Raw genomic sequence first — 12257 nt, 5'->3', positions numbered from 1 at the left:
TTAAAGCAGCTCTGCTGAGGGGCTGGTAAGTAGCAGCTGCCATTTGTTCTTGATACAGTCTCCCCGTGTTCGTCTGTCCGGGCTGCTCTTAAGCTCTGTTCAAGGGATCCCTCTACCTCTGCATCTCAAGTGCTAGGATTACACGTACACACCCAGGCCCGCAGTAGCCATTATTAGATAGACATGTGAGGGCCTGGGATGTGCTGGTCAGTATGTTACACATGGGAGTTAAAGAGTCAAGTCAAGAAAGTTGCCTTGCCTTAGGTGAGTGGATACCAGTCCCCTCGCTCTCCCTCCTTTTCTCCTTTCAATAGAGTCTCAAGATGTAGGTCAGGCTGGCCTCAAACCTGTAACCCGGCCTCACCTCCTGAGTGCAGAGACTGTAGGTGTGCAGCCCGACTTTGGCTTACACTTGTAAGAAAAACTAATGATAACTGTTATTATTGCAGAACACCTATTTTCATACATTGGGTGATGGGAAAAAAGCTGGAGGCCTGAACTTGGTCCTCTGCAGAGGTCTAATTTCACCTAGAACTTACACACATGTAGCACGTAAACTGAAAACAGGAAGGTCGAGTGGCTAGATTATAGGCCTTTTATAATGAATTTTAATTCTTGGGTTTTTAATAGCTGTTTGCTTTTTTGCTGTTTACTAGATGTGTCTCTCGGCACTCTTGGGCCTCTTTTGGTCACTCTTAGAATTTCAGAAGCCAGGCACTAACACTTACTGAAAACGGACTTTGTCCTGGAAATCTGCAGCACAGAGTGTAGTCAGCAATGGTGCTGTGGCTGGGAGCTGAGCACTTGGAAGGCAGGAGGATCTGGGCTTCAGGATCAATCTGAGCTATATACAGAGTTCCAGGCTCGCCTGGGCTTCATAGTGAGACTCTGTCTCAAAATCCAAACCAGCAAACAAAAAAGGATCCTTCCTGTCTCACTGAGGTGGGAGTGATAATGCTCACCGTACACCATTGGGACACTGAGAGACGTGGACACTACAGCTCACGTGTAGGTGTTAATAGCTGTGGCTCTGCCTGTGGTGGGGGGTGGTGAACGCTGGATTAGCAAGGAGGAGCAGAGGCTTGGAGGGAGGGGAGAGTAAGACAGGAAGGTGTAAGGAGGGACAAAACGGTGCTGTACTGGAGCCAGGTCTCCAGGCTCCAGGTCCAGTCTGCTTCCGTGGCTCCTGTGCTGACTGGCATAGGAGTACAAGTGCACTCTTCCTAGAGACTGTTAATATGAGTCCTATTGTAGAAACGTGGTTTACCGTAGTAGGAGACCTTATCCCACTCAGTAAAGAAAATGTGACACACCCTCCTCGGGCCCCTTACCTGCTTCCTGCTCCCTGAGGCTCAGGGCTTTAGGGACCACCTTTGCTGATCAGAACCTCGCTAGGAAATGGCCTCTTGGAGCACAATAGCCTTTCACCCTTTCCTTTTCAGTCTGTCTCCCATCTCTCTTAAACTCCTAGGCGTGTGTGATCCTGCTACTTCAGCCTCCTGAGTAGCTGGCACTATAGACATGTGCCACTGTGTCTAGTTGAGCTGAAGTCAGAGTCCAGGCCCTATCCAAAATAACTGTTTTCATGTCCCAAAGAATGATTTTCTCGCAGTACTAACTAGACCAGAGTGCCATCAAGGTGTGAGAAGTGAGTTCTCAATGTTCATGCACTCAGCAGCTCTTTATGTAAGTCATTCTACCCGGGGACCTGCCATTCCAGAATTGCAGTTAGGAAAGGAAGCTTAGCATTTCATCAGGCCCCAGTGAAGGGTGTCTACAGATTGGTTCCCTCCTTAACCATCACCTGTCTTTGAAGAGATGGAGAGTGATGGGATGAAGGACATATAAGACTGAAGACCTAAGCAGGGCATGGTGGTGCACAACTTTAATCCCAGCACTCAGGAGGCCGAGGCAGATAGATCTCTGTGTGTTCAAGGCCAGCCTGGTCTACATAGAATACTTCAGAACAGCCATGACTATGCAGAGACCTGTCTGAAAAACAAAACAAAACAAACAAAAGACTGAAGACCTGAATTCAAGCCTCAGAATCCATATGGTACAAGGAAAGAACCAATTCTTCTTGTAAGTTGTCCTCTGACCTCTACAGGTGTGTGTGTGATGCATATATGTTTTTACACACACACACACACACACACACACACACTAAAAATACTGTATTGGGGCTGGAGAGATGGCTCAGAGGTTAAGAGCACTGGTTGCTTTTCCAGAGGTCCTGAGTTCAATTCCCAGCACCCATATGGTGGCTCACAACCATCTGTAGTGAGATCTGACACCCTCTTCTAAATAAATAAATAAATCTTAAAAAAAAAAAACTGTATTGAAGCTGGGCTGTGGTGGCACACGCCTTTAATTCCAGCACTCGGGAGGCAGAGGCAGGCGGATCTCTGTGAGTTCGAGGCCAGCCTGGTCTACAGAATGAGTTCCAGGACAGGCTCCAAAGCAACACAGAGAAACCCTGTCTTAAAAAAAAAACCAAAATAAATAAGTAAATAAATAAAAAATAATACTGTATTGATAAAGAGTTGAGGGGTAAGTTGAGTTAGGTAAGCTCTCTCTACCATGTCTCAGTGGTAAAGAGAGCTTACCTAACTGCAAGGCCCAGGATCTCATCTCCATTTCTGCTAAAAGAAACAACAAACTTTAAAAAGGAGTTGGGGTATTCTGTATGCTTTGTGAGTAGTGATGATTGCCCTGTTTGTGTGGTTCATTTCGAATGTATCCCATCCCATTACCATTAGTGATCCACCCATCTTTGCCTTTCTTAGAGGAATATGTGATGCTCCTATGGAAAGGTGGGTTGTCCGCCCCCCCCCCCCCAAGAGTTGCAAGATCCAAGGTGAATTTACCCTGCACGTAGGAAAATAGCCTCTATGTGGTACAGAGAATCAGTAATATAATGTGGGTGTGTGGAAGGTGCACTTTTCTTTCTTACCTCCCAGGACTTTGGCTGGGTCCCTTGTGGGGATGCCCAGTCTCAGATCAGTCCCTTTCTGGGCTTCAAGATTCAGTTCTTTGGTGGTTTGGGATCTTGGAACTTGAGAGCTGACAGAGAACATGTGAGTGGTGATAGGGACATGAGCACTCTTGCTTTGAGCTGTATAGATCAGTGTTTCTGTAAAAGTCCCTTATGTATGTTCCTCTCAAGTCCAGACCAGAGCCCTGAAGGAAAGCTAGCCACAGCATGGGGACCCGTTGACAACCTCCTCTCCCCATCTGAAGTGCCAATCTTATGCCCTGTATTTTTGCCCTCTCCTGGGTAATGTGAATGGTATGGATGTATTCCCCAACTCGGTGCCGTGTGGCTGTGGGAACCTTTGGACCAGGCTCACTTTGGAATTACGCTTCTGTTCCCTGGGGCACTGTTCTCTGGGCAGGAAGCTGGAAGCAGGATCTCAGAACTGTTTTGCTTTTCACATGTCTAGCTAATTGATGCGTCAGAATTGTTCTGAAGAATAATGTCTTGGTTATGTATTCATAAAAGCCTTTGAGTTTTAAAATACATTTCTTTTTTAAAGTGCCTTTTATCTCTTTACTTGGATGGATGTAAAGTATCTAAATTTAGATTAATCAGATTAAGAACTTTAATGCATTATTTATGTCAGATTGGCTTCTCTTTGGTGGCTTTTACCCTTTCTACTCCAGATAGTGAGGAGAGAAGTTCACAAGATTCCCTGCATCTCTCTCTTCTCCTCTCTTTTCTCTCATCTCTTTCCCCCTGTTCCTCTGTTTTTCTCTCCCCCACTTTCTACCCAGACTTTGCAGGGCCCCGAAGGGGCTAGGTTACAAGACTAGTTTCTATGAAAACCCTTTCTAGTCCTATTAGAGAGACCATAGCTGAGCTGTTACAGAGTTTACTTCTTAGGAATATTCTGTAGAACAGACTTTAGCTTTGAAGTTGTGAAGACAGGTAAGTTCAAGGAAGGATGTGGAGAAGAACAGCCTGAGCAAAGTCATTCTTGGTTTTTAGCATACAAGGCTCTTTTAGAGAAAGTGATTTCACTTTCTCTTGGAAGAACAGCTGACCTGTTCTCTTGTGCTTATTCCACGGAGAGAGAGAATTCCTACCAGCCTAACCTGGAAAAGCAGTCTTCTTAGTATAGACTAAAATTAATTCAGGGTGGGAAGGAGGATGCCTGCACTCTTTGGATGTGCTGATGTTTCCTCTACTCCTGGGTGAACAGGAAGGGTCACTTGCAGGCACTGGAAGGTCAAGCTTCTCTGCTGGCTTCTTTATTAATGAACTTATAAGTAGATATGTTGGAGTACTGCTACCTCAGCTTGTGGAGCTGGATTCTAAATTTCATTCTGAACTACTTAGATTAGAGTCCTGAAAGCACCCTCTTCCCCCAAGAGGGAGCAGTAAACCAGAAGAAGAACCAAGATTCATGCAGGGCAGCAGTGAGGACAAGGAAGGAACTGTTACTAAGTTGTTTATAAATACACCGAATCCTGTTGTTACTGTAGTTGACATTTTTTCCCTGTAGGGTCAAAGTATGTCCCTTGGTCTCTCTATTTCCTGGGATCTAGAGCTGTGTCTTTACTGGATGTCCTTTTGGGTCATTAAAAAAAGTATTTTGAAATAATTTCAAAGACACACGAACACTTTCAGAAGCATGAAAAGAGCTCGTGTATTTGCCCATACAGCTGTTAGCATCTCCCAGTTGACCCCTGTCCCCCATGTTATGTCTCATCTTTTGGAAGCCTTTAAGAGTAAGATGCAGACAGGTGGTCTTATCTCTAAACACTCCAGTGTGCAGTTCCCCAGACAAGGACATGATTCCACATATCATCATGCAGCTCTCCGAATCAGGAAGTCAGTATGGATTCACTGCCATCCAGTCTTTGGCCACATTCGAGCTTGCTGACTATCCCGACACATGTCCCTGGCATTTCCCTTGAACGCATGTTGTATTTGGTTGTCACACCTCTTCAGATTCCCTTAGGAGCAGTTTCCTTGCCCTTTCCTTGACATCTGTATCTGTGCCAAGTTACAAGAACAGGACTTACCTTGTGTAGAATGATGGATCTGGACCCACATGTCATTGTGATGACTAGACTCAGTCATGGAGAAAAATGACATTCTCATGCCACCTGACAGAGCACAGGCTGCCCTGCCTGACTGGAGGCATTAAGTGATCACTAGGTGGGTGTCCTCTAGCTAGCTCCACTTTAACTTCACCATTTCTCCCTTTGCTCCTGCTCAGTCTCTTATGGGAATGTGTTCTCAGATTGAACCGATAGCTTGTTCCTCCAAACCCTTTTCCTCTAGACCAGTGGTTCTCAACCTATGGGTCTTGGCCTCATTGAGGTGGGGGTTTAATAACCCTTTCACTGGGGTCTCTGAAGACTGTTGGAAAACACAGATATTTATTTACATTATGGTTCATAACAGTAGCAGAATTATAGTTATGAAGTAGCAATGAAATAATTTTATGGTTGGGGGTCACCCACATCATGAGGAACTCTGTTAAAGGGCCGCAGCATCAGGAAGGCCGGGAACCACTGCTCTAGAGTAGCATCTAGAATAGCATCCCCTGACGGTCTTCACTGCTCAGTGGTAGTTTTCATAGCCATCATTCTTTCTGTCTTTCCTGTTGCTATTCTAAAGAGAGCTTGCTTTATTTATATCAGTGTGGACTTGGATTTGGGGATTTTTTTGAGTGGGTCATAACTTTTAGTATTTTTTTTATGATTAAATTATCCTGTTTGGTTAGTGAGACCCCTTTTAGTCTGGTTCCAGTGTCCTTTGGTATGTCCTCACCTTTGAGTCATTCCTAATGGTTAATCTGCTTCCTTACAGATGGCAGAACTTGAGTGTGATGCATAGGCCTGGCTTCCTTCGAGGAATGGCTTCCATTTCTGCATCCCATAATGACCCAGCTCAGCTGCCTGTTGTGTTTCTGTTCCCTGTGCACCGTGATGGTGCCAGGAGCACTTTCACTCAGGAAGGAACTGTTGGCAGGCTGCTGAATGTCTTCATCTTTTCACACGGCTCTGGGGTACCAGCTTCTAGGGAGGTCTCCCTTCTTTTTCCAGTCCAGGACAACCTCTATGATTTTTAAAATATGGAGGTCTTCCCAGGGCTACCACACAGAATAACTTTAGCCATACTCCATTGTAGTCGAATATTTTAAGGTGTGTTACTTTTGTTTATGTTGCATTTGTTTAACTCTGTGAAGCTGTGTTACTGTGCCTGTGTAAAACACCTGATGGTCTAATAAAGAACTGAACGGCCAATAGCAAGGCATGAGAAAGGATAGGCGGGGCTGACAGGCAGAGAGAATGTATAGAGGGAAAAATCTGGAAAGAGAAGGAGCTGGAGAAGGGGAGGGCATCAGGGACCAGCCATCCAGCTACACAACCAGCAAGCCACGGAGTAAGAGTAAAATTTACAGAAGTAAGAGAATGGGAAAAGCCCAGAGGCAAAAGGTAGACGGGATAATTTAAGATAAGGAAAGCTGGCTAGAAACAAGCCAAGCTAAGGCCATGCATTCATAAGTAACCATCTGTGTGTGATTTTGCCCCAAAAGAGCAAAAACACCACCACTCCATCAGCTGGACTTGAGCTTGCAATAAGAACATGCATTTTCTTAAGTCATGTGTCTCCTGTATCATTCAGAATCTTTTATATTTAGTGGATGCTCAGAGAGTCCTTTGGAAATGGTAAATATGCTTCTTATCTAGAAACTTTTTCTCTAAGCTCCTGAGAATTTTGTTCTGAGTTCAATACTTCAAAACTTGTAGTAGAATTGATTGCAGCAGCAGACTGTAGCATTTCTTTTTCAGCGTAGGATTGATCCTTCCCTTTATTTTTGGCACATAGAGCTAAAGTAAAGTAAAATTTCACTACTTATTTTGGAAATGTATGTTTGTGTCACAGTTCCTTTCAGTTAACTCTAGAATCCTGGTTTTTTTTATTTGCTTTTAGACAGGACTTAGGGTAGCTTGCCACAAAATCATAGTATATATAGAAGTTAAGTTAAAAATGAGATAAACAAACAAACAAAAACCTGAGGGATGAATGTGGTGGCATACACTTGCAATCCCAACAGTAGGAAGGTAGAGGCAGGGGGATTATAAATTTGAAGCTAGCCTAAGCTACAGAATGAGACCCTGCCTCAAACAAACAAAAAGCCAAGAGAAGGAAATGTGCTTGGGCACCAGCTGAATTAAGACTTGGATGAACTCTGAAGTCCTTGTCGGTCACTCTTGAGGTGTGGTTCTTTTTCCATCTCCAGGTCAAAACCCAATCTTCTGTAGCAAAACCAGCTTAACAAGCAAAGCACAGTGATGGATTGAAGTTTTATGTGCTCGGAGCTTCGTAAACAATGACCTCCAAATCCAGGGAAAGTGGTCGTCATGCTCAGGTCTGGTGAAGAAGGGATGGCTGTATAGAATGGCACTAGCTGAGGTCCAATCATAGTGGAGACTGAGTGGGGAGGCCAGCATGGCCTGTCTGTTCCGTTTCCTGGGCTGCTTCTGTAACCTTCGTTCCTCTCTGTCTGCAGCAAGACACTGCTGAAATCTAGAGAAGAGAAATGAAGTTAAGTGTGGTGGCCCATCAGTAATCCCAGCACTCACTCAGGGCCAGCCTGGGCTACACCGAGAGCCTGTCTCAAAAGAAAAAAAAAAAGGAGTGAATTTCCAGTTTTTATGGCTGGCTTGGGATGGAGGATTTCCAGTTTCCATGTCCACCTTCAGGAACAAAATTCTGAATTCTATGGATTAGTTTGGAGGAGGGTAGAACACTGGCAGGCAGAAGATCAGGAGAGAGACTTTATTTCAGAGCCCTTCCAGACTTTAACTCAAAGTATTCAGTGTGCCAAAGTGCCGTACTTTTGGCAGTCTATTTTCTGGATCCCAATAAGTTGCAGTAGTATAAAAAGGTAAGGAGCAGAGTCACACTTACTCCAGATAGTGCCATAGGCTGATGTTCCCTTGGCCTTTGCTCACCGTGAGTATGGATGACTGATTGGGATGGGAAAGAAGCAAGAATGCAAATGTATGGATCCAAGCCCATCTGCCATTTCTGCAAATACAACCCAGTATATCAGTGTATCCTAACAGGGCACTGGTGACATGATATGCCTTCTCTTTTTAGGAGTCTTCAAATCCAAACAGTAATGTATCCTGGCTGATGGGAAGAACATTGAGAATTTTGTAGAAAGGCACCTATACAGCTCTTTGTAGAGAAGGAATTCCAAAAATATGTAGAATAACTAGTGTTTTTGAGTGTGCAGCAGTCAAAAGTAATTCTGTTTATTTATTTATTGTAAAGATTTACTCCCTTTGACGAGGCATAGTGGCTCAGGTCTTTAATCTTAACACACATGGAGGCAGACACCGGTGGATCTTTGTGAGTTCAAGACCAGTCTGGTCCACATAGTGAGTTCCATCCAGGACAGCCAGAGCTACATAGACAAGTCTTGGAAAAAACACCTGCCCCACCCCCAGCCAAAAAACACCCACAAAAAACAATTTAAAAAAAAAAGGATTTACTTTGATTCATGTGCATGCTGTGTAAGCCCGGAATGTCAGGTACCTGCAGAGGCCAGGAGAGAGCTTTGGATCCCTGGCTGGAATTGCAGGAGATTGTGAGTTGTTTGACATGAGGGATGGGAACTGAACTTTGGTCCTCTGGAGGAGTGGGCAGTGCTCTTAACCACTGAGCCATCATCTCTCTGGCCTGTTCGTTTTTTATACCTTATGCCCAAGTTGGCTCAGACTCCTGGGCTTGCTGCCTCTGCTTTCCTAGTGCTGGGGTTACAGTGTGAGCCGCCATGCCTGGCAGGTCTCTCTGTTTTCTCCCTGGGCTTTATTCCTCATGGTCTAGAGTAACATTCATAGTGACTGTATCAGTTTGTTTTAAATTGAAGTCCTATAATTACTAAATTTTGTATATTCAGCCCTGGCTTGGGAAATGGCGTGGTGGGTCATTGCCTAGGGTCACTGCTGAGACCAAGGCACAGCTCTGCATAACTGTTTTAGCTCCTTAGAGAAGTGGAGAAACCTGGGCTGCTTTTGATTTTTTTGAAGTCTATTTTCTAATTTATAAAGGAGGACAGAAATTATCTGGTAGAACAAGAACACTGAGATGAGGCAAACAGAGATCAGTGTATAGAAAGGGATCAAAATACTATCTAGAACAAGTAAATACGGTGGCTTCCTCCTTTGTTTGCGTTCTTCCTCCTAACTTGAAGCCTTTGTCAGAAGGAAGCTCAGTCAAGATAACTCTGTATTTAAGAACAACCACCATGAAGAAAGACGGAGAGAGAAAGCCTTGGTTTGCGTTTAGGCCAATTGGATTTGAATTTTCCTGCAGTCAGAGTTGGCAGGGTTAATGTGCGCCAGCTGAGAAGCCCACTGTTCCCTTCTGGCAGCCCATATGCAGATCCTGCTGTATTAATTACCAAAGGAAACCCGATTAGCTCCCAAGTCCTTTAACTGTCTGCGAGGCAGCTGCTGCAGCTCAGAGGCAGGTCTCCTCCCTCCCTCCAGTGTCAGACACAGCTTCTCGTCTCTTCTTCAGAGCTTGCTAAGACTGCACTGTAGGTCCTTAGAGCCCTTGGCTAGTCTAGTCACCTTTGATTAGAACTGCTTAATAGTAGTTCAGGAGGAGCTTGCGTAATTAAATTCATGAACAACTTAAAAATAAAAACAGCCAGACGTGGTGACACACACCTTTAGGAATCAGAGGGTGGATCTCTGAGTTTGAGGCCAGCCTTATCTACTTAGTACCCAAGCTAGCCAGGTCTACATAGTAAGACCCTATCTCAGAATAGCATTGCCAACAACCAGACCAGTTAAAATGAGAATTTAGAACCAGAAAGAGTGTTAAAGATGGTCTAGCTCTGTCAGTTCATGAGCAGTGTAAGGATCAGAAAGGGCCAGCAGACTGGCAGGATCAGAAAATCACCTCAGGGCTGTTCCCGTCGCCAGCTGTGCTCCTTGTCACGAAGGTGCCCAGAGAAGGTAGAGCATCCCATCTGCTTTCGGCTTCATTTCTCTCGTGCACTTATTCAAATCTTAGGGACATGTTGGAGATGAGTGAAAAGCTCATGGGAGAAGAAGAGGGCTTGGAGAGTGATACATTAGAAAATGAGAGAACAATGCTCTTGGTAAAGGCCTTCCCGGCTCAGTAGGCTGCACATGGAATCCTGGCAGAGTGCCTGGAAATGGGCAACAGAACTGGGCTCCACCTCAGCCCCCTTGCCGTTGCACTCGTTTTGGCTGCTTTGACTGGAGCAGCTCGTTTCTGCAGACTGTTTTTGTAGGAGAGATGGAGCCTGGGAAGGTGATGATTTGGGTCAGGTGACTAATGGGGTGTGTCTCTGTGGCTTTGGCTGATGCAGCATGCTTTATTGGCTCTGCTGCTGCTGCTTTCAGAGCTGTGGTCCTGAAAGAGGCTGGGGTTTCTTCATTTCCCACACTGCTAGAGGAGCAGCAGTGGCAGAACTTACTTAGGGCTGCTGTTTGTTTTCCTTACAAACTGCCTTTATGATAGTGGAGTCGAGGCTGCCAGTGGGAACGGTCATTTAGGTGAGAATCTGGGAAGGGCTAGAGAAGAGGAAAACGGGGACATGGAGATGAGAGGGAAGGCAGGCCAGCTGACATCTTCCCTTCAAATCCGGCGGTTCTGTCTTCTTCACAGCTACTCACTGTGTAACGAGGGAGGACTTTAGGAATGGCGGCTCTCTTGAAACTGTTCGTCATGACACTGTGCTTCGCAGATGTAGTAGACTCACTTCTGTAGACAAGCTTCCCATCCGATGAATTCTTACACAGAACAAATATGTAATTTTCAATTGTAGTCCTTTCACAGTCCTTGTGTTAGTGCTGAGGATGCAGAGAAATAGGAAGGTTCTTCAAGCTTTGATTCCTAGAAACAGTTATTAATAGAAGAACCTCTGCTGTATTGTGTATATTACAGACTATAGTGAACAGAAGGACACAGGACTCGGACTTGCCCATTGTTCTTTGCTGAGTAGTCACACAGACCATTGTTTGTTCCTTCCTGGTTTAGAGTGTAGGCTAGTGATTAGAGCCATGAGTAACCTGGTGTTGGTCACTCTTGTGCTTCTTAGACAGCTGCCACACAACAGGCACTCGGGAGATGCTTTCTAGACTTTCAGAGAGTAGGTTCCCATTTCTAGTGTTGCTGCTGTAGAGGCTGAGGCCAGGGTGCTGCACTCTTTTGTAGCTAGACATGAAACAGAGGACCATAATAAATGCAGAGAGGGACTTAGGGAGGACAGCCCTCTTGAATCTCTCTGGGGAAGGTGAGGGAGAATGAGGCAGGTACGTTCTGAAGAACTACCTTTTCAGTGAGTCAAGTCTCTCACCTCATGAACAAAACAATTCCACAAGTGGTTTGATATAATAATGTTGTTAGCTGACTAAGGCAAATAGTATCTCAGTGTTACTTACCACCTTAACCTTCAATTATGACATGTGTGTTTGGCTCAAAGATTGGCTCTCCTGAATCCTAGATGGCTGGAGACCCCACTGCTGAAACAGTTTGAGAATGAGTGAGTTCTTTCTTGAACATTTCAGGAACCAGTTCCATATTCTTTCCCAAGCAGGTTTTTAAGCTTTCTGGTCTGTATAACACTAGGAAATCTGTTTGAGGAAGTGAACCCTTTAGGTTGATGGTGGTATCCGCAAAGGAGATTATTTTTGAGATCACATCTCTTAGATTTGCCTAGATTTGATCCTGCTGGGCAGTTCTGTCCCTTTGTCTTACTCATGGTCTCGTCAGCCATCAACAGAAAGAGTATGAGTTGATTAGGGAGTAGAGATTGCAATTAAACATCCAGTATCTTAAGAAGACTCGGCAGCTGGGGTGCCGTCATCGGCTATCAGGGTGATGAACTGGAAACGCTTTAGAGCTCATGCCATCTTGCAGAGGTTTTTACCTCCCCTCCATCTGTGGGTTTATCAGCATTTAGGCATAAAATAAGTTTAAATGAGGAGCACAAGCTAAAACTGTATAAGGTAGGGATTTAAAAGGGCTGTGCATTCAAGTATTCCACCTTCTGTCAGAAGGAAGGTTTTCATTTTGATACATTTAGATATAGTTTCTGCTTGGACTCAGACCCTAGTTATTGCCATTTAATACTCTTGTGTTTGTGAGGACTCCTAGGGAGCTGTCCCTCCACTGTATGAAAGAAAGAGGAGGGACTGTCAGGCCACTGTCACCTTTCGCTTCCCGTGATGAGCTGGTCAGGTGACTGTCT

At 44.8% G+C, this 12257-nt stretch overlaps 1 protein-coding gene across 1 annotated transcript in view; it reads left to right on the top strand.

Moving 5' to 3' along the window:
* Dstyk (dual serine/threonine and tyrosine protein kinase) overlaps positions 1–12257 on the top strand; it is a 49010-nt gene that overhangs the window by 4085 nt on the left and 32668 nt on the right. The window lies entirely within an intron of this gene.

This window comes from Peromyscus eremicus, chromosome 15 (assembly GCF_949786415.1).
Source record: "Peromyscus eremicus chromosome 15, PerEre_H2_v1, whole genome shotgun sequence".
Classification (NCBI taxonomy): Eukaryota; Metazoa; Chordata; class Mammalia; order Rodentia; family Cricetidae; genus Peromyscus; species Peromyscus eremicus.
Note: the sequence above shows the minus strand (reverse complement) of the source record. Positions and strands in the feature narration are given on the sequence as shown.